The sequence below is a fragment of the Elephas maximus genome, chromosome 1 (assembly GCF_024166365.1).
Source record: "Elephas maximus indicus isolate mEleMax1 chromosome 1, mEleMax1 primary haplotype, whole genome shotgun sequence".
NCBI classification, from domain to species: domain Eukaryota; kingdom Metazoa; phylum Chordata; class Mammalia; order Proboscidea; family Elephantidae; genus Elephas; species Elephas maximus.
In genome coordinates this window covers 81,359,099-81,383,169 of record NC_064819.1, presented here as the reverse complement: position 1 = coordinate 81,383,169, position 24,071 = coordinate 81,359,099, and the positions used below count along the sequence as shown (strand labels likewise).

Sequence of the window (24,071 nt, the reverse complement as noted above, 5' to 3'; positions counted from 1 at the left end):
TCTTTTTCCCATTCCTCCTACACATTGACACTCACCCACATAATCTTGTTGAGTAACAGTCAGTCCAATCACCAGTCATGGAGATCAGTGATCCCAACAACAGACATCTGTGATTTTAGTCTTTGTTAATAATGAAGAAGTGTTTGGACGCTATCCAGAGGAAAGGCATTTCTCAGGAAACCCTGAGAGTCTTCTAGCATCCATAGTTGAGAAAATTATTTCCAGAGATGGAAAGAGCTGCTAAGCTTTCTTAAAGCCGGAAAAGCCTTGGACAAAAAGAGCTGCATCTTCTTGTGGGAAAAACACCCTTAATCCATTTTCCCTAGGAGGAAGGGAACTTTCTAATTTCCCACATTGTAGAGAGTGCAGAGGAGAGATAGGCAACCTGGACAGGCTCAAACTACCTCCTGGGCCATCCAAATTCTATGCATCCTAAAGACCTAGTTCCAAACCTTCCTTTACCTTATTTTCTAGTTCTTCCACATCCACACCCACCTCCCTCCTCCTATCTTCCCCCTCTTTTTCTTCATCACATAATATGTCACCTTCACTTCCCCTCTTAGCTGCCTTTTATCTTGTCTCTAGTGCTTCCTCCTAACAAAAATTTCCCAGCAGCTCAGTTCACTCCAGTTTCCTCAGCACCACTTCTTAAGCTAGCATTTCTCAAATATGGCTGAAAAATGGAAACAACTGTGGAGACTTTTCAATGATATAGATCCCATATTCTCCCTATCCGGTGATTCTCTGTCCATTCAGGATCTACAGAGTTGGAATCAGGAATACATATATTCACAAAGTTCTCAGGAAGTTCCCCAGGTTTGGGAACCAAAACTTCCTGCCTCTAAGTACCCAAGTCAGCTACTTCCCACTGCCAACTAAGCGTCTGTCACCACTGCTCAATTTCCAAGTACGGTTTTGAACTCCAGGGTTTGCTAGAAGAGTGACTGTCTGTGACACCATATACTTACTGTTTTTCAGTTAGGATCTGCTTTTTCTTTCCTTCCGCATCCAAATTTGCCAAGCCAGCTTATAAGGTTCTGCTGTTTTGTGTCCTTGCCCAAGGATTGTCCACTCTGGCTCTGATACCCAGGAGTAGTGGAGGTGCTGGACCCTGGTGTGATGGTTGGAAAATTCCTAATACCACAAAGACTGTGTAGAGAAGTAGCAACTAATTTGGAGTTGCAAGTTGAAGCCACTTGAATTAACACTGACTATGGTAAAAAAATTTTTTTTTTTTTTTTTTTTATGGTGCGGTGGTTAAAGGGACTGACTGCTAAACAAAATGTTGGTGGTTTGAAACCACCAGTGGCTCCATAGGAGAACAATGTAGCATTTGGCTTCTGTAGATTTACAGCCTTGGAAACCCTATAGTTTCTCTCTGAGTCAGAATCAACTCAAATGCAATGGGTTTTTTCGTTTTTTATGCATGCCCCTTGCTGAGACTTCAATGTTCCTGGGTTTAACCGTTCGCTATTCCTGAAATGAGTCTTGGTGGTACAAGGGGTAAAAAGTTTAGATGCCAAGCAAAAGATCAGCAGTCCTAATCCATCTGCCACTCTCTAGAAATACAATGGAGCAGTTGGATTTTTGTTTTTCCCTGGGAATTGAGTCCCTACGTGGACTTAAATAGTTAACACTTGTTTGCTGCTAACTGAAACATTGGGGGTTCCTGTCACTCCGAGGTATCTGATGATCTACTTCCAAACAATTAGCCATTGAGAACCCTAGAGAGGAGATTTCTACTCTGACATATATGGGGTTGCCATGAGCCAGAATCGACTTGATGACAGCTGGTTTTCCCCCGGGGCGGGGGAGGGGGGGAGTCCAAATATGGGTTCCTGTTACTTTATGGAGACTTTTCTTCTCTCTTATGGTTTTTGCCTGCCTCCTAAAAGTTTCTCTGGGGCAATATTGGGGCTCTGAGACAAATACAGTGAGGTTACAAAAGGGCAAAAGGAAAATAATGTCTGTCTGGAGAATCTGTGCTTGGCTGAATGGAAGATGAAAGTCCAAAGGTGTGTTTCTCTTCTTGGGCGATGCTGTGCACCTGTCAGGAGTCAAAAACAATAAAACCAAACCTGTTGCCCTCTAGGCAATCCGGATTCACAGCAACCCTATAGGACAGAATAGAACTGCCCCTTAGCATTTCCAAGGCACTGCTGGTAGATTTGAATTACTTAGTTTTTCATTAGCAGAAAATGACTGTGCCACCAGAGTTCCAAATCTCACTTCCAAGACACAGTGAGGAAAGGAAGGAACGACGAGGATGGGATTTGAACCCACGCGTGCAATGCACAATGCATTAGCAGTCCATCGCCTTAACCACTCGGCCACCTCGTCAGGAATAAAGGGAAAGAGAATCAAAGAAAAGGAAAGCTTATGCACTCAGTTTTGCCCTGAAATAATTTAGGTATCAGCATATTTGGAGGTAGCCCAGAGGAAACTTCACTGGGGGCCTTTGGGGTTTAGTTGGTTAAAAAAAAACTATCCACAGGGCCCTTTCAAACCCCCACCCTTTATCTTTCTTTCTGTCTCTTTAATAATAGTACAAAATAGGAGCTTAAGGTGCACGCTTTTGTTATGGGTGATTGAAGAGTGTCTGTTAGCATCTAGTTCTTCTTTTCTCCCTGTTCTCACCATACTCCTGCTGTCACATTCACCTTAATGGATATAGAAGGTCATAGCACAGAAATGAAAGAGCATTCAAGGAAGTCCATTGAGTTATGTTTTTGCTCTTTATGGGTGCAGGAGTTGAATGGAAAATATTAGGAGAAGTGAATTTGTATTCCTTCAAGATTGGGTTTAAATAGTGTGGAAGCAGAGAAAAAGTGTAGATGTGCAGAGGTTCGCAGCCAGGGTCTCATACATGAAAGGCATGTGCTCTACCACTGAACTACACAAGCCCCATTCCTGAAGGGCTGCTGGCTAACTTTTACCTGGAACTAAGTGTTTTTTCCTGAGATTCAGAATCCTTGAGCACTGAGGTAGTGTTGATCAGTGTTAAGGGGTATCAGCAGCTGCTTTAGGCAGGAATCGCTGAGGAACCAATGGAGGATACTGATTCTTCATAGGGCTTGAATGTAAAGGCAGAGATTGGAAACATGTGTTGGATAAATAGCCACAAGAGGTTTCCATGCAGGCTTTTTTTACAAGCTTGAGTTGTTAAAAGTCTCTGCCTTGTATTATGGGTGGCAAAGAATCAAGTCCCCATTTTCAGCTCTTTTGATTTCCTCTATAGTTGTCTTAACCTGAAGCACAGAGCTAAAGAAATTAATCTTTTGGCTGCCTGAAAGTCTTCACTGTATTTGCTGTTTCTTCAATCAGAATCTATGTGACAGATTTGATGGAGAAAAGCAACAGCAGACTAAAACCACATAGTGATACATTCTGTATTTAATTATAAAGGTCTTTTGTCTTCTACTTGAGATATCAGGTAAGTCGGGGCCCTACCAACAGGCCAGAAGAGGAACCCATAAAGCATGTATGAAGCAGCAGCTTCAAGATTTAGAGGAAGGTGAACTATAAGAGTGAAATAGAAGATAAATAGATAGGATATAAAGGGCAAGAACAAAAGCGAGTGAAACATTTACTCATTAAAAAAAAAAAATTAAGTCATTTCCAAACAGAAGGAGGTACAGAAAAGGGAGTTCTGAAAAATTGGGGATGGAAGGGCATGGGAGGAAGCCTGGAAGAGAGAGATCAACTATATGAAATTCAAGATACCTTGGAACACAGCTGTGAACTGTTAGTGAATTCAGGGTAACACTCTTGTCTCCACACTTCGATCTGTGAGCGATCAGTAAGTACACCCATGTTGAGGGTGGATAAAGACTGAAAAATGTACTTTCAGATTTGGGGATTAGGTAGTGGTTCACAGCCACAGCTGCTAACAAAAATTTAGGTAGAATCCACCAGGCGCTACTTGGAAACCATATGGGGCAGTTCTACTCTGTCCTATAGGGTCGCTATGAGTCGGAATCGACTCTATGGCAGCGGATTCGATATTTTTGGAAGCACGGTTTTTTTTTTTTTTAGGGGATAGAAAGGAAAGCCTGGTGCGTAGTAGTTACGAGCTACGGCTGCTAACCAAAAGGTGGTCAGTTCGAATCCACCAGGCCCTCCTCAGAAACCCTACTTGGTAGTTCTACTCTATCTTATGAGGTCGCTGTGAGTCGGAATTGACTCGATGGCAACGGGTTTGGTTTTTTGGTTTGAGGTTAGAGAGGAGATTGGTTTGCAGTGCAGCGGAAAAGGTTAAGGCCCTACTGGGATTTGAACCCAGGATCTCCTGTTTACAAGACAGGCGCTTTAACCAACTAAGCCATAGGGCCCACACAGATGTGTAGGTTAGTACTGGTTCTGTCCTGTCGGATTAGTTGAAATATTCTTGCTACAAAGTCCACACGATCAAATGCAGTTTACAGTGAGAAAACGGGCAAACTCCAAGAAGAGGCTTTGCTTACTCATATGTACTGTAAAACTAATAAAGCAGGAAAAGTTTCGGGCAGCTGCAGTTACTGGGCCAATAATTCTTCCTTTAGTGCAAGGATAAAACTCAGTAATAAGTCGAGGCTGCCCAGTCGTTCTAAATGGGATAAAGTTTTCTAAAAACAACCTTTGCTGTTACTACGCCTCATCTTATGTAACTTAGATTCTTCTTTCGAATTCCCCAAGGGAGGATCTCTAACAAAGGAACTCCACTGAGAGACTCAGACCACCTGTTTTCACATTACTCGGACTCATAGCAAGCAGTGATTCAGAGGGGAGGGAACCGGAGAGAACAATGCCAAGTCGAGCACTGTAATGATTCTAATCATACCACTAGAGGTGTAGAGCCTCTTGGGGGAAAGGGGAGACGAAGTGAGGTCGGCTGGCCACACGGAGTCCCCGAATCCGGGCAGAGTCTTCCTAAGGTGAAGAGCTTTATGGCTCCAGAGAAATCCCGCTGTACCCCCTATTCACTCAAGACTGGTTCCTAGCTTGGTAGGTCATCGACTCACAAAGTAACCTCTTCTCGTCTCTAACGCGGCCCTTGCACCCTGCGGCCACCCTAGGTTTCCCCCCTCCCCCACCTCTCGTCGCATTCCTCCCCTCCGGGGTTGCTCAGAGGGCTGGGCCCGCTGGCTGTGAAGCTGAACGCAGCTCTGCCCGGCCGAGAAGGTCCCGCGTGGGACTGTAGAGGGACCGTGGGAATCGGGATGAGGCAGCAGGTATGACACGCTGGGACTGAAATGACTGATGGGATGAGAGAGAGGCTGGGCAGGGGAGGGGAGACCCAGGGACCCCGCCCAGATCGCGTTCGTAAGATGAAAGCAGCCAGGAAGCGTCATCTCAGGGCACCGGGAAGACGCTGAGACATGATTCAAATGCGAAAGAATCCCTGCTCTGAGGTTTAGGAATCAAGGCCATCAGCACAGTCAGTGAAAGTGGAAGATCTGTTGCACAACAAGGAAACTCTCAGGCACGCACACGTATGCACACAACACACACTCACACACCACCCAGATCGATTTCCAGGTGGGTGGGGCGGGGGCTCCTCTGTTCGCTGGTTGCGGACAAAAAGAATAACTTCCCGCTGCCCAACCCTGACCCCCAGACTGAGCTGACGAGAGACTTCACCTGGTCACTGTTCTGGAGCCGCGTCCTCCCTTGCGTGTGCGTGTGCCTGTGTGTGTTTCTAATAATTTGCTCAAGATTTTTTTTTTTTTTCTCTTCTAGAGTTTAATGGATTTTATTCTTTGGCAGTCTTTGTTTGACTTTATGATATTTGGGTATCGTGAAGAGATAGCAAAGGAGTTAAACTTAGGTCGCCAGTGTCCCTACTTGATGAATCAAAAACCAAACTCATTGCCGCCGAAAAAGTGTAAAAGTCTCATCCCTGAGACTTCCCGCAACATTCCTAGTCCCCCAGTTCCTCCTTGCACAGGCAGAGTTTCTTGGGTATCCTCTTGTGGATGATACCTGCTCCACTTTTTTATGCAAATAAGGATATTACAAACACATTCCACTGCATCTTAGTTTTTCACTTCATATATGTTGTAGTGATTTCCAAATCAATACAGAAAGAGCTCCTTGCTCCTTTCCTAAACAGAAAAAAAAAAAACCCTCACCAGTGTTGAGTTGATTACGACCCATATTGACCCTACAGAGCAGAGTAGAACTGCCCTGTACGGTTTCCAAACATTGGCTGGTGGATTTCAACTGCTGACAATTTTTAGTTAGCAACCAAACTCTTAACCACTGTGCCACAAGGGATCCCTTCTTTGCTTGGCAGCATAGAATTCCACAGCATGGATATATCATAATATATAACTGCCCATACAAACAATGCTGCACTAAGTAATACTGCCTATCTGATGTTTTAAATGGTGTGAGTACTTTGCATGCATGCAAATGCTGAAGCAGTGTATGTGACCTGCAGTGGTAATTCTGATTGATCTTACCTAATAAACATTCCCACCAGCATGCCACAATGGTCTGTTTGTCACACTGTTGCAACCACTCTTTATTATAATGAAATAATGACAATGAGAGTAATAACAAACCCATTGTCTTCTAGTTGATTCTGACTCATGGTGAGTCCATGTGTTACAGAGTAGAACTGCTCCACAGGGTTTTCTTGGTTTTAATCTTCGCAGAGGCAGATTGCAAGGCCTTTCTTCCACAGTAATTTTTCCCACATGTTTTAAGTCCTACTCTCAGGCAGTAATCAACCAGGCAAGACTAGATTATGTTAAAGAGGATTAGGGTGGAATACAAAACCCTTACTGAGGTCACAGCCCTCATCGGATGTAAGGGGGGTTTCCCTGGAGTGTGGCCTGCATAATGTTTTATCTTACAAGAAATAAAAGAACAGAGAAGCAAGCAGAGAGATAGGAACCTCAAACCACCAAGAAAGAAGGCCCGGCAGCACAGCACATCCTTTAGACCCCAGGTGCTTGAGTAGAGAAGCTCCCAGACTGGGGGAAGATTGATAACAAAGACCTTCTTCCAGAGCCTGCAGAGAAGGAAGGCCTTCCTGGGAACTGGCACCCTGAATTCGGACTTATAGCCTCCTAGAATGTGAGAGAATAAATTTCTGTTTGTTAAAGCCAACCACTTGTGGTATTTCTGCTATAGCAGAACTAGATAACTAAGATAGGTGGCAACTCAAGTCAGTAGAAATGGGTGAATTATTTGATTAAATGATGTTAGGCTCTCTGGGTGGCTATCTAGGAAAATAAAAGCTTACTTCAATATATCACCTGTAATAGCTAATCAAATTCAAATAGATATAAAATTTGAAAGTAAAAAAAGTGAAAAATAAAACCAAATATAATTACTGGAAATGCCAAGGCAGAAAGTTTTCATACCTTTGAAGGTAGAAAACCAATTTTTTACACAAAACTTAGAAACAATGAAAATTTGACATAATTCACTACATTAAAAAATTTCTTCCTGAACACACTTCCATTCTCTTAAAAAAAAAAAAAAGATGAGACAAAACAACAATCAAAAATGCAAACAAACAAAAAAATACATAAGCAAAGTGGAAACAAAAAAAGAACAAACTATGCAGAAAATATTTGTTATTTTCCTAACATGTAATATGCAACAGAGTAGGTTTGAAAAATATGAAATGTGGGAAAAAGTAATAGATTTCTATTGGCTTATCTGTCCCTGGGTGGTGCAGCTTATTGGCTGGGCTGGTAACTGGAAGATTGGAAGTTGGAGTCCACCCGTAGGCATCTCAGAAGAAAAGCCTGGTAACTACTTCTGAAAAATCAGCCACCGAAAACCCTAGGGAGCACAGTTCTACTCTGACACACAGGGAGTCTCCATGAGTCACCGTTGACTCCATGGCAACTGGTTATTGGCTAGTTTATGCAAATAGTATTCCTTGCAGGTAACCCCAAAATATAGTTGCCTGGGTAGGCAGAATCCTGTGCAGGTGGAATGGGGAGGGGAGGTGGTAGAAGGGAAAGATTTTCACTGTATATAAACTGTTAAGTTTTTGTAATTTAGAAATATGTGAGTTATGTTTATTTTAATATAAACATTTTTTAATCTATCCCTTGGACATGAAAGGCTGTCCTGAGATATAAAGGTTAGACAGAAATGACTGTAGTATAATTTTTATAACAACACTGAAATTGATCTTAGCCTATTATTACAGAGGTAAATACCTTCCTTATATTATCTATATCCTCTGTTCTGGTATATAGACTCAGGGAGCTATTCCAACTGAGAAAACAGAGCTGGCAACAGTATTGAACCCACATCCCCCCAGAGACTAGAGCCTCAATCCAGAGGCGTTAGACCACTGGGCTACATTACCCCACATGCCCTTAGGTTTTAAATTCTAATGTTTTCAAGGAAACAAGAATATTTCCCAACACGGTTATTCTTTTCCTAGAACAGTTCCACAATCTAGCTGTCCAAAGCACTGATTAATAACGACTAAAATTTATTACAAACTTACTATATGCCATGCACTCTCCTTACAGTTACTGTCATTCCTTCCTCCTAACTGCCTTAAAAGACAGGTACTTTTACTATGATCTCCATTTTCCTGATGGAGAATATGAGGTACAGAGATGATAAGTAACTTACTGGATGTCACCCAACCTTGATGTTTAAGCCACTAGAGGAAAACTATACTCCGTTGTATATTTATTTACTGAAGGGTAAAATCCTGAAATGATTTTGTCCAAGAAGTCAGAGCAATAGCAAACTTGTGTATGAGGTAGCACCAATTCCTTTTGGGGCATAAAAAGCCAAGACCAGTTGCCTCCAAGGGAATTCCGAGTCATAGCGACCCTACAGCACAGAGAAGAACTGCCCCATAGGGCTTCCAAAGAGCGACTGGTGGGTTTCAGACACAGATCCTTGGGTTAGCAGCCGGGCTCTCAACCATTGCGCCACCAGGGCTCCCGTGGTGGTGTATAAACAACACCAACAAAAAAACCAAACCCGTTGCCATGGAGTCAATTGCAACTTCTAAAGATCCTATAGGACAGGGTAGAACTGCCCCACAGAGTTTCCAAGGAGCACCTAGGGACTTCAAACCACAGAGCTTTTTTTAACTATCAGCGGTAGCACTTAACCACTACACTACAAGGGTTTCCGTAGTGGTGTATGATATATAAAATCCTAATTTTTTCTGAAATTTCATTGACACTTGAAATCATTCCAATTGAGATGTTTTCTGCTAGGCATTTGGAGATATGTCTTCTTAGCTCAATAGGCAGCGTGTCAGTCTCATAACCTAAAGGTTGTGAGTTTGAGCCTCAGAGAGAGCACAGAATATATATAGAGAGAGAGAGACTCTTCTACATACGCTCTCTTGAAAAAGAAACATGTTAGTAGGGAAAATTATATCACTGATAATGTTTTTGATGTGATTATAAGGGGGGCTGCATTATCTGTGACTTTTAACACTCTGCCAAGGCATACTTCAAGAGCTTTATCAATTTCCTTTGGTATCAAGACAGTTTTTCAATACATTCAATACAGTTTTTCAATACATTTTCAATACAATGTTTTTCAATACATTCAGTACAATCTAATACCAAATTCTGAATTAGTTGCCTATTACTAATGTAGCAAATTACCACAAATGTAATGGCTTAGAAGACATAATTTGTTCTCTTACAGTTCTGGAGGTCAGCAGTCTGAAATGAGTTCTATGCTACTAATCTCATTTCCTTTTCTAACTCTGGCACTCCTGTCTCCCTCTTATAATGGCCTTGTGATTACATAGGGTCCACCCAAGAAAAAATTCCATTGCAATGTACTTCATGTCATCAAATCTGCAAAGTCCCTTTTGCCATGTAACATAACACACTCAGAGATTTTGCATATTAGGACACGGGTATATTGCGGGGGGCGGGGCATTATTACACCTACGACAGGCTGTCCTCTTGTCTCCAAAGGCTCATATATGTCCCACATGCAAAAATATCCACTTCTTCCCAACATCCCCCAAATCTCAACCCATTACAGCATCAACTCAAACACCAAAATTCTCATCTAAATCTCATCAGCTTAAAGTTTCATATCATCTAAGCCCTCTAAATTAGGTATGGGTGAGGCTCTGGGTATATTCCATCCTGAGATACAATTCTTCTCTATCTGTGAAATTCAAAAATAAGTTCTCTGCTGCCCAAAATACAATGGTGGGACAGGTAAAGGTTAACTGTTATAGACTCCAATTGAAGGGATGAAATTGAAATGAATAAAAGGAGTTACTGGTCCCAGGAAATGTCTAAATCTAGCTAGCCAAACAACATTAGGTTTCAAGGTCTCAAATTAATGCTCTGTGGTTTCTGGCTAGCGGCTCTGCAGTAGGAGTCACCTCTCCAATTCATCCTTCCATTTCAAGAAGGGTAGCATGTGCTTTTACCAACTTCTGCAGTCTGAAGTTGATCTAACATGCAATCAAGATGCATTGATAATTAATGGAGATTGGAATGCAAAAGTTGGAAACGAAGGAGGATCAGTAGTTGGAACATATAGCCTTGGTGATAGAAACAACTTCAGAGATCACATAATATAGAATTTTGCAAGATCAACAATTTATTCATTGCAAATATCTTTTTCAATGATATAAACCATTACTGTACACATGGATTTCTTCAAATAGAATACACAGGAATTTAATCAACTGCATAAGTGTAAAAAGATGATGGAAGTGCTCAATATCAAAAATCAGAACTAGGTCAGGGGCCGACTGCAGAAGAGTCCATTAATTACTCATCTTTAAGTTTAAGTTGAAGCTGAAGAAAATTAAAACAAGTCCATGTGAGCCAAAGTACGACCTTGAGTATATCCCATCTGAATTTAGAGACCATCTCAAGAATGAGTTTGATGCATTGAACACTAATGACCAAAGAAGACCAGACAAGTTGTGGAATGACATCAAGGATATCATACATGAAGAAAGCAAGAGGTCATTAAAAAGACAGGAAAGAAAGACCAAAACGGATTAAAGGAGAGACTCTGAAACTTGCTCTTGAACATAGAGTAGCTAAAGGGAATGGAAGAAATGATGAAGTAAAAGCACTGAGCAGGAGATTTGAAAGAGTGGCTCCAGAAGACAAACTAAAGTAGTATAATAAAGTATTTCTAACTCCAGAGTTGGAGTGAGGAAACGAAAAGGGAAGAACATTTTTGGCATTTATCAAGCTGAAAGAACTGAAGCAAAAAATTAAAGCCTTGAGTTGCAATACTGAAGGATTATATGGGCAAAGGAAACCCTGATGGCATAGTGGTTAAGAGCTAGGGCTGCTAACCAAAAGGTCAGCAGTTTGAATCCACCAGGTGCTCCTTGGAAACTCTATGGGGCGGTTCTACTCTGTCCTATAGGGTCACTATGAGTTGGAATTGACTCAGTGGCAGTGGATTTTTTTTTATTAATATAGGCAAAATATTGAATGATGCAGGAAGCATCAAAAGAAGATGGAAGGAACACACAGAGTCACTGTACCAAAAAGAATTGGTTGATGTTCAACACTTTCAAGAGCTAGCATAAGATCAAGAACCTACGACGTTGAAGGAAGAAGTCCAAGCTGCACTGAAGGCAAAACCAAAAAAACCGAACCCATTGCCATCGAGTCAATTCTGACTCATAGTGACCCTATAGAACAGAGTAGAACTGCCCCATAGGGTTTCCAAGAAGCGGGTGGTGGATTCAAGCTGTGGGCCTTTTGCTTAACAGCTGATCTCTTACTAAAGGCATTGGTGAAAAACAAAGCTGCAGGAATTGTTGGAATACCAATTGAGATGTTTAAACAAATAGTTGCAACGCTGGAAGTTCACTTACCTATGCCAAGAAATTTGAAAGACAGCTACTTGGCCAACCAATTTGAAGAGATTCATATTTGTGCCCATTCCAAAGGAAGGTGATTCAACAGGATGCAGAAATTTTTGAACAATATCATTAATATCACACGCAAATAAAATTTTACGAAGATAATTCAAAAACGGTTCGCAGTAGTACATCGACAGGAAGATGCCAGAAATTCAAGCCAGATTCAAAACAAGACATGTGATGAAGGATATCATTGCTGATGCCAGATGGATCTTGGCTGAAATGGGAGAATACCGGAAGATGTTTACCTGTGTTTAATTGACTATGCAAAGGCATTAGATTGTGTGGTTCATAACAAATTATGGATAACATTGTGAAGAATGAGGATTCCAAAACACTTGATTGTGCTTATGTGGAACGTGTACATAGATCAAGAGGCATTTGTTCCAATAGAAGGGAATACTGTTGCTTTAAAATCAGGAAAAGTTTGTATGAGGGCTGTATACTGGGCAAATAATCTGAAAAGCTGGACTATGTGAAGAAGAACACAGCATCAGGTCTGGAGGAAGACTCATTAAGAACCTGCAGTATGCAAATGACACAACTTTGCTGAAAGTGAAGAGGACTTGAAGCACTTACTGATGAAGATCAAAGACTATAACCTTCAGTATGGATTATAGCTCCATACAAACAAAACAAAAATCCTCACAACTGGATCAATAAGCAACATCATGATAAATGGAGAAAATATTGAAATTGTTAAGGATTTCATTTGTCTTGAATCCCCAGTCAACACCCATGGAAGCAGCAGTCAAGAAATCAAAGACAATTGCTTTGGGTAAATCTGCTGCAACAGACCTCTTTAAAGCTTTGAAAAGCAAAGATTTCACCTTGAAGAGTAAGCTATGCCTGACCCAACCCATGGTGTCCCCAGTCCTAGTGATGCTTAATCTCAAGGCTGCTGGACCATCCTGCTTCTACGCTCAACACAGCTCTTACAATATCCATGGAAACTGGGAAATCCCTGCTACTGCAATTTCCTCATTTATTCTAGAGAGGCCAATTCTGAAAGATGAGGTGTCATCCAAATAGAGCATTTCTTTTTTATTTTCTGTTTTTTATTTTCAGTCATGCCCGAGGCCTGTTTTCAGATCACAACTCTCTGGCACATACACTAGTTGTTTTTTGGCTTCTCTAACCCATTTATCCTTGTTCCCCACATTTAAATTAGAGTTACAAATAAGTAATATTAATTTTGCTTCCCTCTTTAGCTAGTAGAGTCCCTGGGTGGTGCAAACTGCTAACACATTGGTCTGATAACTAAAGGATTGGAGGTTAGAGTCCACCCAGAAGCCCAGGGACAAAAGGATGGGCCATCTACATCTGAAAGAAAAATCAGCCATTGTAAGCCCTACAGAGCATAATTGTACTCTGACACACACGGGGTCACAGTTCGTCAGAATTAGCTCAAAAGTAACTTTTTTTTTAAATTGTACCAGATGATGGTAAAATATAACTACAGAAAGCAGACTTGACTAAGATTAAAATTTTTTTGAAATAACAAATTATAAAAACAAACAATAATGTTTCCTCAGATTTATATATTCTCTTGGGTTCTAGGTGTCAAACCAATCTTGCTATATCCTTAGCTACAGCACAGTTCCACTGTTTGACTATTAAGTGGCCAGCACCACATTCCACTCACCCAACCCCTGAAAATGTTTTTACTTTATTTAATAAAAGGAGTCCAATATCCTAGCAGAGTCAAATTGATACAAAAATTTCTAATGCTCACAGACAGGTGAGAAACACAGTTTTTAGAATACACCAATCTGCAGGCCACAATTTGAACAGCACTAACGAAGAGACAGGACGTACTAGAAGTGAGAAGATATCCAAGGAAATCTTTCTTCCATCTTCTTTCTTTTTGTTTAAATTGAGGCTTAGTTCACAGAGTAAAATGCATATAACTTAATTATTCAGCATGATGGGTTATTACATATGTATATCTCATGTTACAAACATTCAGACCAAGAATTTTTCATCCTTCAGAACTTCCTTGACTTATCCCAATCAACTCTAATCTTCAGAATTCTGCCACCAATTTCCTGTGTTTTCAAATACTATTAATGGAATCATATGATATGTGTTCATTTGAGTATGGATTCTATCACTCAATATGTTTTTCATTAGATACATCCATATTGTTTCTAGTTCTTTTTTTATGGCTGTCATATTCCATTGTATTAATACTGTACATCATGCTTTTTTCATTAATTTGTTGTTTTGTAGATATGATACAACTAATGCTGCTACAAACATTTTTATACAAATTTTTCAAGGGCAATGAATGTGTATTTTTCTTGGGTCTAAATATAGCTGTGGTATTTCAGGTTATATATATGTATATTGTTTTAGGCAATATTTCTAAATAGTGTACAAGGGTGGATGTGTCAGTTGACAGTCTCATCAGCAACATATGAAAGTCTCAGTTGTTCCATATTATCAGCAGCACTTGATATTTTCAATTCTTTTAAGCAATTTTGGTGAAGGGGATTATTATTTCATTGCGTTTCTAACTTGTGCTTTCCTTACAGTTAATGATGTCCAACTGTTGCACCCCATCAGACCAGCAACAGGATTGGCTCTGAGAGGCATAGGTGGTTTTCAGAAAAAAGGGCAGTAAAAGCCATGTTGATCAGACAAGGCATTATTAGGGAACTTATACACAGAGGTTGACACGAAGATTCTTGTGATGGACAGCAAAGCACCGAATGTCACCCAGGTAGTGGTCCATGCAGGGCAGCGTGAGGTGTGGGGTTATATCCCTTGTCCTTATGTGCAAGGACTGGTACAGGAGGACTATGAAAAATATGTCTAATCTATGATGAATGGAATTGTTCTTGCACTAGTTAATGAGTTCAAGTTGATGTTACCATGAAGTCAGGTGTTTGGTGTGTTTTATCATTGTCCAGGTTAGTGCTCAGTTAGGTATTCTGTTTTTTCCCCAAAGTCCTTTGCTGCAGGACACATCTTATATTGTTTGTGGCTCTCATACTAGTACCTTCTACAATTGCATATTGGGCAATTCAGTAGACTCTTTTGTGAAGTACATGTTCAATCTTTGCTCTTTCTGATTTTTTTTCGGTCTTTTTCTTATTGTTTTGTAGGATTTTCCCATATATTCCACATAAAGGTCATTTATCAAATGTAATTATTGAAATATCTTCTCTTAGACTGTCAAACTGCCCCCCCCCCCATTTTTTTTAAGAGAAGAGAGCTTGAAAACTTTGTAAGACGAGACAAAAAGAAAGGGTGGAGAAAGAGAGGAGAAGTTGAAAATGCAAAAGTTCCATCATAGATTTTTCCTGATCATTGTGAAAAAATTTCCTCATGTGGTTTACTGAGGATGGAATTTTGGAGAGGGCTTATGGGATGAAATGTCCTAGTAGAAGAAACATCGATATTTGGTCTGCAATCCCCTTACATATTTCTTGGTGTAGCACTATAAGAGACTTCTAGCCTCCTAAACTGTGGGAGAATAAATTTCTCTTTGTTACAGCCATATATTTGTGGTATTTCTGTTATAGCAGCACTAGTTTTTTTAGTTAGCTAAGACAACTACACTCTGCCAAAGGTGGAAAATTTGCAAGACCAAGTAAAACAAGGCAATCCCATCAAGTTGTGGCTTTCATACTTTCACTGTACACCCCTTCAACAGAGAATTAAGTTACATTAATATCTACATCATAATTTTCACTACAATTTTCACTGATTTTTTTCAATTCCAAGCTCTCAAAGAAATGGTTTATGAAATTGTGGGGGCTAAAAAGTCCCAAATCCATGGGTCTGGCAGCAGGCTGATGATCTCTGCTGGCTCTTGGTTTTGCAAGGGCAAAGTGGATCCAAAATCTGCAGGCCAGGTGGTAGAATGGGGAACCTTGCTGGCTCATGGGTTAGGAGGGGGTGGCGAATTCAAGAATTCTAGGTCAGGTGGCAGGCTAGAATTTTGCAGGCTTATGACCCACAAACCAGAGATTGGTGTTGATAAGAGTGCAGGGTGAAGACAGAGGGAGCTTTGCCAGAACATCCTTTTATATACCGAAGACAGACCACATCCCCAAAGAAATTCTTCTTTCAACTGATTTGTTGCTTACATCAGATCCCAAAATGGAAGGTAATTACATTATGGGAGAGCACATGACAAATCACTGAGAATTATAGCCTAGCTAAGTTAACACATAACATTAATCATTATAATACCAATTAAAAGACAGAAACTATGAAAGTGGATTTAAAAAAAAAAAGACCCAACTACATGTTGTTTAAAAGAAACCCACTTTTAATATAAAGACAATGATAGACTGAAATTAAAGAGATTGTAAAAGATATACCACGCTAACACTAATCAAAAGAAAGCTAGAGCTGCTCTGCTAATTTCAGACAGGTCAGATTTCAGTACAAGGAAAATTATAAAAAATATAAAAGGGCATTACATAATGATTAAGGGGTCAATTCTCCAAGAAGACATAACAATCGTGAATGTGTATGCGCCTAACAGCAGAGCATTAAAGTATATCAGGGAAACTCTTATCTGGTAAGGACTTGTGTCCAGGTTGTTCTCTGCAGCACATGGGGTCGTCATAAGTTGCAATCAACTCGATGGCAACTGCTGGTGGTGGTGGATCCAAGATACACAAAGAACTCTTAAAACTCAGTAATAAAAACAGAAAAAATCTAATTAAAAAGTGGGTAATATGTCTGAACAGATACCTCAGCAAAGAAGATACACAGATGACATGTGCCATTAAAAACAACAACAACAACATCCAGTTGCCCCATGAGTAGAATTGTGCTTCATAGGGTTTTAAATGGCTGTAGGTCATGAGGTTTTTCTTCTAAGTTACCTCAGGATGCATCCAAACCACAAATCTCTCAGTAGCCAAGCACTTAGTGCTTTGCACGACCCAGGGAATCTTATATGCCACTAGGGAATTACAATTTAAAACAACCATGTGATACTGTCTTGGGTTGGAGTCTCTATAGAAGCAAAACCAGTGAAGCATCTAGCTATTATCATCTATCCATCTGATTGTCTGTCTGTCTATCAATCTATCTATAGAGAGAGATAGAGAAAGAGAGGGGAAAGAGAGACTGGGAAGTCCCAAGTCCGTGGGTGGGTCAGGCTGGAGGCGTCTCCTGACTCACTAGCTGCAGGGACTGGCAAACCCAAGATTAGCAGGTCAGCTGCTAGCTCAAGTCCCAAGAACCAGAGGTCAGATAAACAGGAGCCAGCTGCAGAATACAGAGCCAGCAAAGCCCACAAGCATTGTTACAACCTGAAGGAAACTCCCCTACAACTGATTGGGTATTCACAGCAGATCCCATTATGGAAATGATCACATTATACCATGTCTCATTCTATAGGTGATTACATCATTATACAACTGCCAAACTACTTCATAACTGCCACACCACTGAGAATCATGGCCCAGTCAGTTTAACACTCAGACTTAACTACCACAGATGCCATTACACATGTATTAGAATGGCTAAAATCCTAAATACTGATAACACCACATGCTGGCAAGGATATAGTGCAACAGGAACTTTCATTCATTTCTGGTAGAAATGCAAATTCAGTTTCTTACAAAGCTAAACATGGGCTTACAAATACATGTTTGTGTTGTTAGGTACAGTTAAGTCATTTCTGACTCAGTGACCCACGCACAATAGAAGGAAACACTTGCGGGTCCTATGCCATCTTCACAATCTTTATGTTTGAGGCCATTGTTGCAGCTACTGAGCCAATACATCTTGTCAAGGGCCTTCCTCTTTACCAGCATGATGTCCTTCTGTTATCAAGACTGATCTCTCCTGAAAACATGTCCAAAGTTCATAAGATGAAGTCTCTCCATCCTTCTTTCTAAGGAGCATTCTGGCTGTACTTCTTCCAAGACAGATTTGTTCATTCTCCTAGCAGTCCATGGTACATTTGTATAAAGCAAGTGCTTGTAGAGGAGTGGGTCTCTGGACAGAGGTAGAGTGAGCCCTGAAGAGAGCTCACTGTAATTTGAAGATTTGGAGCTCAATAAAGTTACATATGGAAAACTAAGGGATAAGATTTGCCCCTAGAGTGATCTTGGACTCTGGAGTTCATTCTGATTACCATTGTCTTCCTGAGGTTTCTTAGAAGACCTAAGATGCAGCAATCTCCAGGTGAGGTGACTTGTATCTCTGCTGATTTCTGGCCCAATAAGAATCTTCTCCATTTTCACAGGAATCACATGAAGTCCCGTTATAACTTGGGAGACTCGATTTTTCTAACAGAATTTGCGTCGCTGCTGATCCACAAGGCAGCTCACCAGAGTAATCGAATGTGAGAGAAGTAAAGAGAAGCATTAGACAGATGTCAGACACAAAGATATGCAGTTACTTGAGTACAGGCAGAGCAATAGAAACCAAAAAACCAAACCCAGTGCTGTCGAGTTGATTCCAACTCATAGCGACCCTATAGGACAGAGAAGAACTGCCCCATAGAGTTCCCAAGGAGCGCCTGGCGGATTCGAACTGTCAACCTTTTGGATAGAAGCCGTAGCACTTAACCACTACACCACCAGGGTTTTCAGAACAATAGAGTAGTGGTTAATTTGGCCCTGCGTCTTGTGAAGCACAATTAGGATAGTTTTGGGGTATCTCTGAAGTTATTGGTTGATATTGTGACTAGAAAAACCTGGATTCCAAATACACCATTGTAAATTACAGATAAGGGGGGATGCAGGGATGCATTCTTACTAAATCAAGTTGTACTTGAAAGTCTCAAAAGTGCATTTTATGTATTATTTGTGAGAAGGTCCAATCTACTGTGTATGGCACTATTTGAACATCTCATAGGAGGCACTTTGGTAGAAATTCTTAAATTATAGAATTTTGTGAGATATTAAAGTTGAACTTAGTAGAAGAAACATACATATGCTCCCTGTGTTCTATTCAGGAAATCCAAAACCTCTAAATTGTATGTATAATACATGTAGGTCCTGGGAAGAACAGAAGCCAATCTGTTTTGGAAGATTCTCAAAAGTGAGTGTATGGAAAAATATTTTGAAGATAAAGAGTTACATATTATGTTCTGCATTTTACGGACTGCATTTTCTTACACGATCTAGCATCTGTGTACAATCTTTGGCAGAAGAACCGGAATCATCACATCATGGGTTAGTTTCCAGAAGTTAAATCAGATCGCTCCTATAATTGCTATAAATCGAAATAGGAAGAGGCAAGATTAAAAAAAAAAGAAGAAGAAGAAGAAAAATTACCATGAAGGGCCTGGAATTGATGGAGAAGATAACGCATCTATACAAAGTAAAGAGAAAGGAACATAGTGACAACTTCTGATATGACGTTTCTTGCAATTAGAGAAAGACTCACCAATATCTTGAAGAAAAGAGATGAACACCCACTGAAAACTTTTTTTTGTGTGTGTGCTTTAGGTGAAACTTTAAGCTCAAGTTAAATTTCTCATACAAAAATTTATACACATATTTTTGGCCCTTTCTTCTTTTTGAATGTGTGCATTTATTGCTATAAATTGACCTCTGAGCACTGCTTTAACTGTGTTCCCAAGACTCTGATAGGAAGTGTTTTCATTCTCATTTGATTCTATGAATTTATACCTTCCTTAATTTCTTCTATGATCTAATAGTTTTTGAACAAGGTGTTGTTCAGTTTCCATGTGTTTGATTTTTTCCCTGTTTCTTTCTGTTATTGATTTCTAGTTTTTTGGCTTTATGCTCAGATAAGATGCTTTGTAATATTTTGATGTTTTGGATTCTATTCAGGCCTGCTATATAACTTGATATGTGGTCTATTCTGGAGAATGTTCCATGTGTGTCAGAAAAGACAGTATACTTGCCTGCTGTTGGTTGGAATGTTCTGTATACATCTATGAGGTCAAATTGGTTGATTGTGGCTTTTAGATCTTCTGTGTCCTTAGTGAGCTTCTTTCTGGATGTTCTGTCCTTCACCGAAAGTGGTTTGTTGAAGTCTCCTACTATTATTGTGGAGCTGTCTATCTTTCTTTGCAGTGGTGTCAGAGTTCGTTTTATGTATTTTGAAGCCCTGTCGTTGGGTGCATAAATATTTAATACGGTAGTATCTTCTTGGTATATTGTCCCTTTAATCATTATGTAGTATCCTTCCTTATTCTTTGCGGTGGATTTAACTTTAAAGTCTATTTTGTCAGAAATAAGTATTGCCAATTCTGTGCTTTCTTGATTGTTGTTTGCTTGAATTATTTTTTTTCCATCCTTTATGTTTTAGTTTGTGTCTTTTAGTCTAAGGTGTGTTTTTCATAGGCAGTATACAGACGGATCATGTTTTTTTGTAATCCATTCTGCCACTCTCTGTCTCTTTATTGGTGCATTTAGTCCATTTACATTCAGCATAATTATGGATAGATCTTTTTTTATGAGTTTAGTGATGTCATTTTGATGTCTTTTTTTGTGTTGTCGATCATTTCTCTTTTCCGCTTAGTTTTTTTGTGCTGAGTAGTTTTCCTTTATATATTGTCTTTTCCATTGTTGTCGATTTTGTCTTTGCTGAGTCTTTATGTTTTTCTTATATTTTATTTTGATGTGTAGGATTGTTAGCCTCCTTTGTGGTTACCTTATTATTTACCCCTGTGTTTCTATGTTTAAACTGAACTTTTATCTCCCTTTGACTTCCTCTCCGTATGAAAGATCTATGGCCATATTTTTTAGTCTCTTTCTATTGATTTAATGTCATCATCTTTTACATAATGATGTCTCTGTATCCCTGTTTTGAGCTTTTTTTTTTTTTAATCTTGACTTATCTTTCTCATTTTCCTATCTGGGTCGATAATCTGGTTTTTCTGTCCTGTGTTCTAGTCTTGGGTGGTTATCTGATGTTATTGATTTTCTAACCAGAAGACTCCATTTAGTATTCCTTGTAGTTTTGGTTTGGTTTTTGCAAATTCCCTAAACTTCTGTTTATCTGGAAATGTCCTAATTTCGCCTTCATATCTGAGAGACAGTTTTGCTGGATATGAGTCTTGGCTGGCAACTTTTTTCGTTCAAGGCTTTATATATGTCATCCCATTGCTTTCTTGCCTGCACAGTTTCAGCTAAGTAGTCCAAGCTTAATCTTATTGAATCTCCTTTGTAGATGACTTTTTGTTTATCCCTAGCTGCTCTTAAAATTCTCTTTATCTTTGGTTTTGGCAAGTTTGATGATAATATGTCTTTATGACTTTCTTTTTGGATCTACTTTGTATGGGGTTTGATGAGCATCTTGGATGGATATCTTTTCATCTTTCACAATATCAGGGAAGTTTTCTGCCAACAGATCTTTAACAATTCCCTCTGCGTTTTCTGTTTTCCCTCCCTGTTCTGGTACTGCCATCACTCATGGGTTATTTCTCTTGATAGAGTCCCACACGATTCTTAGGGTTTCTTCATTTTTTAAAAATTCTTTTATCTTATTTTTTCTTCGAATATATTGGTGCCAAGGTTTTAACTTCACTCTTACTGATTCTGACTTCCAGCTCCTCGATTCTGCTCCTCTGACTTTCTCTTGAGTTGTCTAACTCTGAAATTTTATTGTTAATCTTCTGAATTTCTGATTGCTGTCTCTGTATGGATTCTTGCAGCCTATTAAATTTATCATTATGGTCTTGAATAACCTTCTGAAATTCCTCAACTGCTTTATCTGCGTGTTCCTTGGCTTGTTCTGCATTTTCTCTGATCTCCTTTGTGATCTCTTGAAGAGTTCTGTATATTAATCTTTTGTATTCTACCTCTGGTGATTCCAGGAATACCTCTTCATCTGGAAGATTCCTTGATTTGGGAGTTTGTTGAAACGATCGTGGTCTGCTTCTTTATGTGATTTGATATCGACTGTTGTCTCTGAGCCATCTGTAAGTTATCAAATTAATTTATGTTATGTTTGCTTACTGTGTCCTAGCTTCTTGCTTTGTTTTGTTTTGATATACCCAAATAGGCTGCTCAAGTGAGCTAACTTGATTATGGGAGACTTTGAAGTTCTAATATCCTGTCACCAGATGGCTAGAGCTGTTACCAGGTGTATAAGCCTAGGAATCCATTCACTTTTCATGTCTGGATTCAGCTCAGGTGTCCAGGGAGTGGGTCACAAAGTGCGTGGTGAAGGCTCTCACCTATGGTCTTAGAGGAGCTGTGGTGATTGGTGTATGCACAGGTTTCTGGTTGCAGCAGGAGGTCACACTCTGACCAAGGAAGGGGGCTTACAACCTTCCACCAAGTGTCTGAGGGGAAGGCGTGTCCCTGTGCTCTAGAGCACAGAGGTGGGTGGACTCTGCAGCCTTCCCATTGTACCAAATGCTTTTGGGTGTAAGGACTGGGAGGCACCGCTTATCTTTGGATCCCTGTTGTGGGTGGCTGGGTAGTGTGGGTGGAGCCACCAGTTCTCGGGCCCCTGATGTGGGTATGTGAGGACCCTGCTTGATAGGCAGAGTGGTGTCAAATGTCAAGAACCCACATCTCCACTGCACAGCTGAAACAGGTGAAGTCAGACCTCAGGCACATACACCCTTACAATGTAACAACAGGGGCCTGCTGCTAAAATGGGGCCACATGATTTCATGCACTGCTGACAGGCATTCAAAGTATGTGGATCACTTGTGCCTGGACAGGAGTCACCTCTGTCCTAAGTTCCCAGTTAAGGGGAGCTGGCAGATTATTTTTCTCCTGTTTGTTAATTTGTTCCTCCTCCGAGGCCAGGGGAATGGCTCAGGTTGCACAGCAGAACCTGTCTCTGGCCCAGTTAAATCAACTGTCACTGAAGCCGGCTCAGGGCAAAGGGAAGTTGGATCAGATAAATGGTAGAGAGTTCTTTCAAAAGGGGAGCTATTACATCTACATGGTAAATTAGATGCAATTACTTATGCCGAGAGGGCTGTTTTTCACTGATTCTGGAGGCAAGAGTAGATTCTGTGCCACTGGCTCTCTGTGGCTACGGAAACTGGTCCCAAACACTACTGCCAGCCCCACCATGGTCTCACCAGGAGATTGGGACTAAGGGGCGCTTATTCCCACCAAGTCAGGTTGGGCAACTCTTTGCTGCTTCAGAACCACCTCCCCCTTTCCCTGCTGCTCAGTCTGATTTCTTAACTTTGCCTTTGATGTTCAGGGCTCCTAGTTTGTCATATATATAATTGATACACTTGTTTCTTCAGGTCTTTGTTGTAAGAGGGACCACCTGAAGTGTCTGATTACTCTGTCATCTTGGCCCCGCCTCTTGTACACATATTTTATGTGACCCTACTTGCAATCCCTATAATGTGACAGCACACTCCCACTTTCCACCCTGGGTTTCCCTTGTCCATTCAACCAGCTCCTACCACTTTCTGCCTTCTCTTTCCATCTCCAGACAGGAGCTGCCCATTTAAGTCTTGTATATTTATTTGAACTAAGAAGCACACTCTTCACAGATATTATCTTATGTTTTATAGTCCAGTCTAATCTTCATCTGAAGAGTTGGCTACGGGAATGGTTTTAGTTCACACCCATTGAAATCTTGAAAAGCATTACAAAAAAGTAATAAACTGAAAGGACAGGATGATGATCATCTGTGAGCATACATATTTGCTCCCTTTTCTTTTTGAGGCTTAGCCCATTCTAGATTTCCAAAGCCTCTTTAATGTTAGTTGTCAATTCATGAAACAAGATACTTTGCCTGTATCAATTCTCCTTTCCAGCAACACCTCAGAAATTAGTCACTGGACGTCAATTCAAGAATCTTCTACTTGTTGCAACATAAGAAATAAACAACCATGAAGGGACTTGAACCCTTAATCCTCTAGATCTGAAGCCAGACACCTTACCCATTAGAGCCTGCAGCCAATACTATGAGGACACTGTACAAGCATATAAGTGAAAGTGCTGAGAAGGAAACATTAGGTTTCTGTTTTCAAATTTTTAACTTTGCAATTGGAGGTAATTTTTACAACATTCAGAAAATGAATCAAATATTTTCTGAAACATTTGAAAACAATTACTTAGAATTAATAAACTGAGGTTGTGAGATGACCAGAACTGACATATTTCTTCAAGGCTGCTCCCATTTAAGTTACTTATAATGATGATGCATTTGGGTACAGAATTATGAGCCAAGAATTGAACTCTGCAATAAAGGGCTGATGACAACAACAAAAGAAGGATTGCCAGAAGTTGGTATCTTCAGACCAAAGAAAATACTGTGTGGCTCCAGGGAGAAAAGTCTAGAA

The 24,071-nt window shown here is 40.2% G+C and overlaps 2 non-coding genes across 2 annotated transcripts; both read right to left on the bottom strand.

The window, feature by feature from the left end:
• Positions 1-2,258: 2,258 nt before the first annotated feature.
• Positions 2,259-2,340, bottom strand: TRNAS-GCU (transfer RNA serine (anticodon GCU)). The gene has a single exon. It is a non-coding gene; the product is annotated as a tRNA-Ser (tRNA).
• Positions 2,341-4,257: 1,917 nt separating this feature from the next.
• Positions 4,258-4,331, bottom strand: TRNAT-UGU (transfer RNA threonine (anticodon UGU)). The gene has a single exon. It is a non-coding gene; the product is annotated as a tRNA-Thr (tRNA).
• Positions 4,332-24,071: the final 19,740 nt, after the last annotated feature.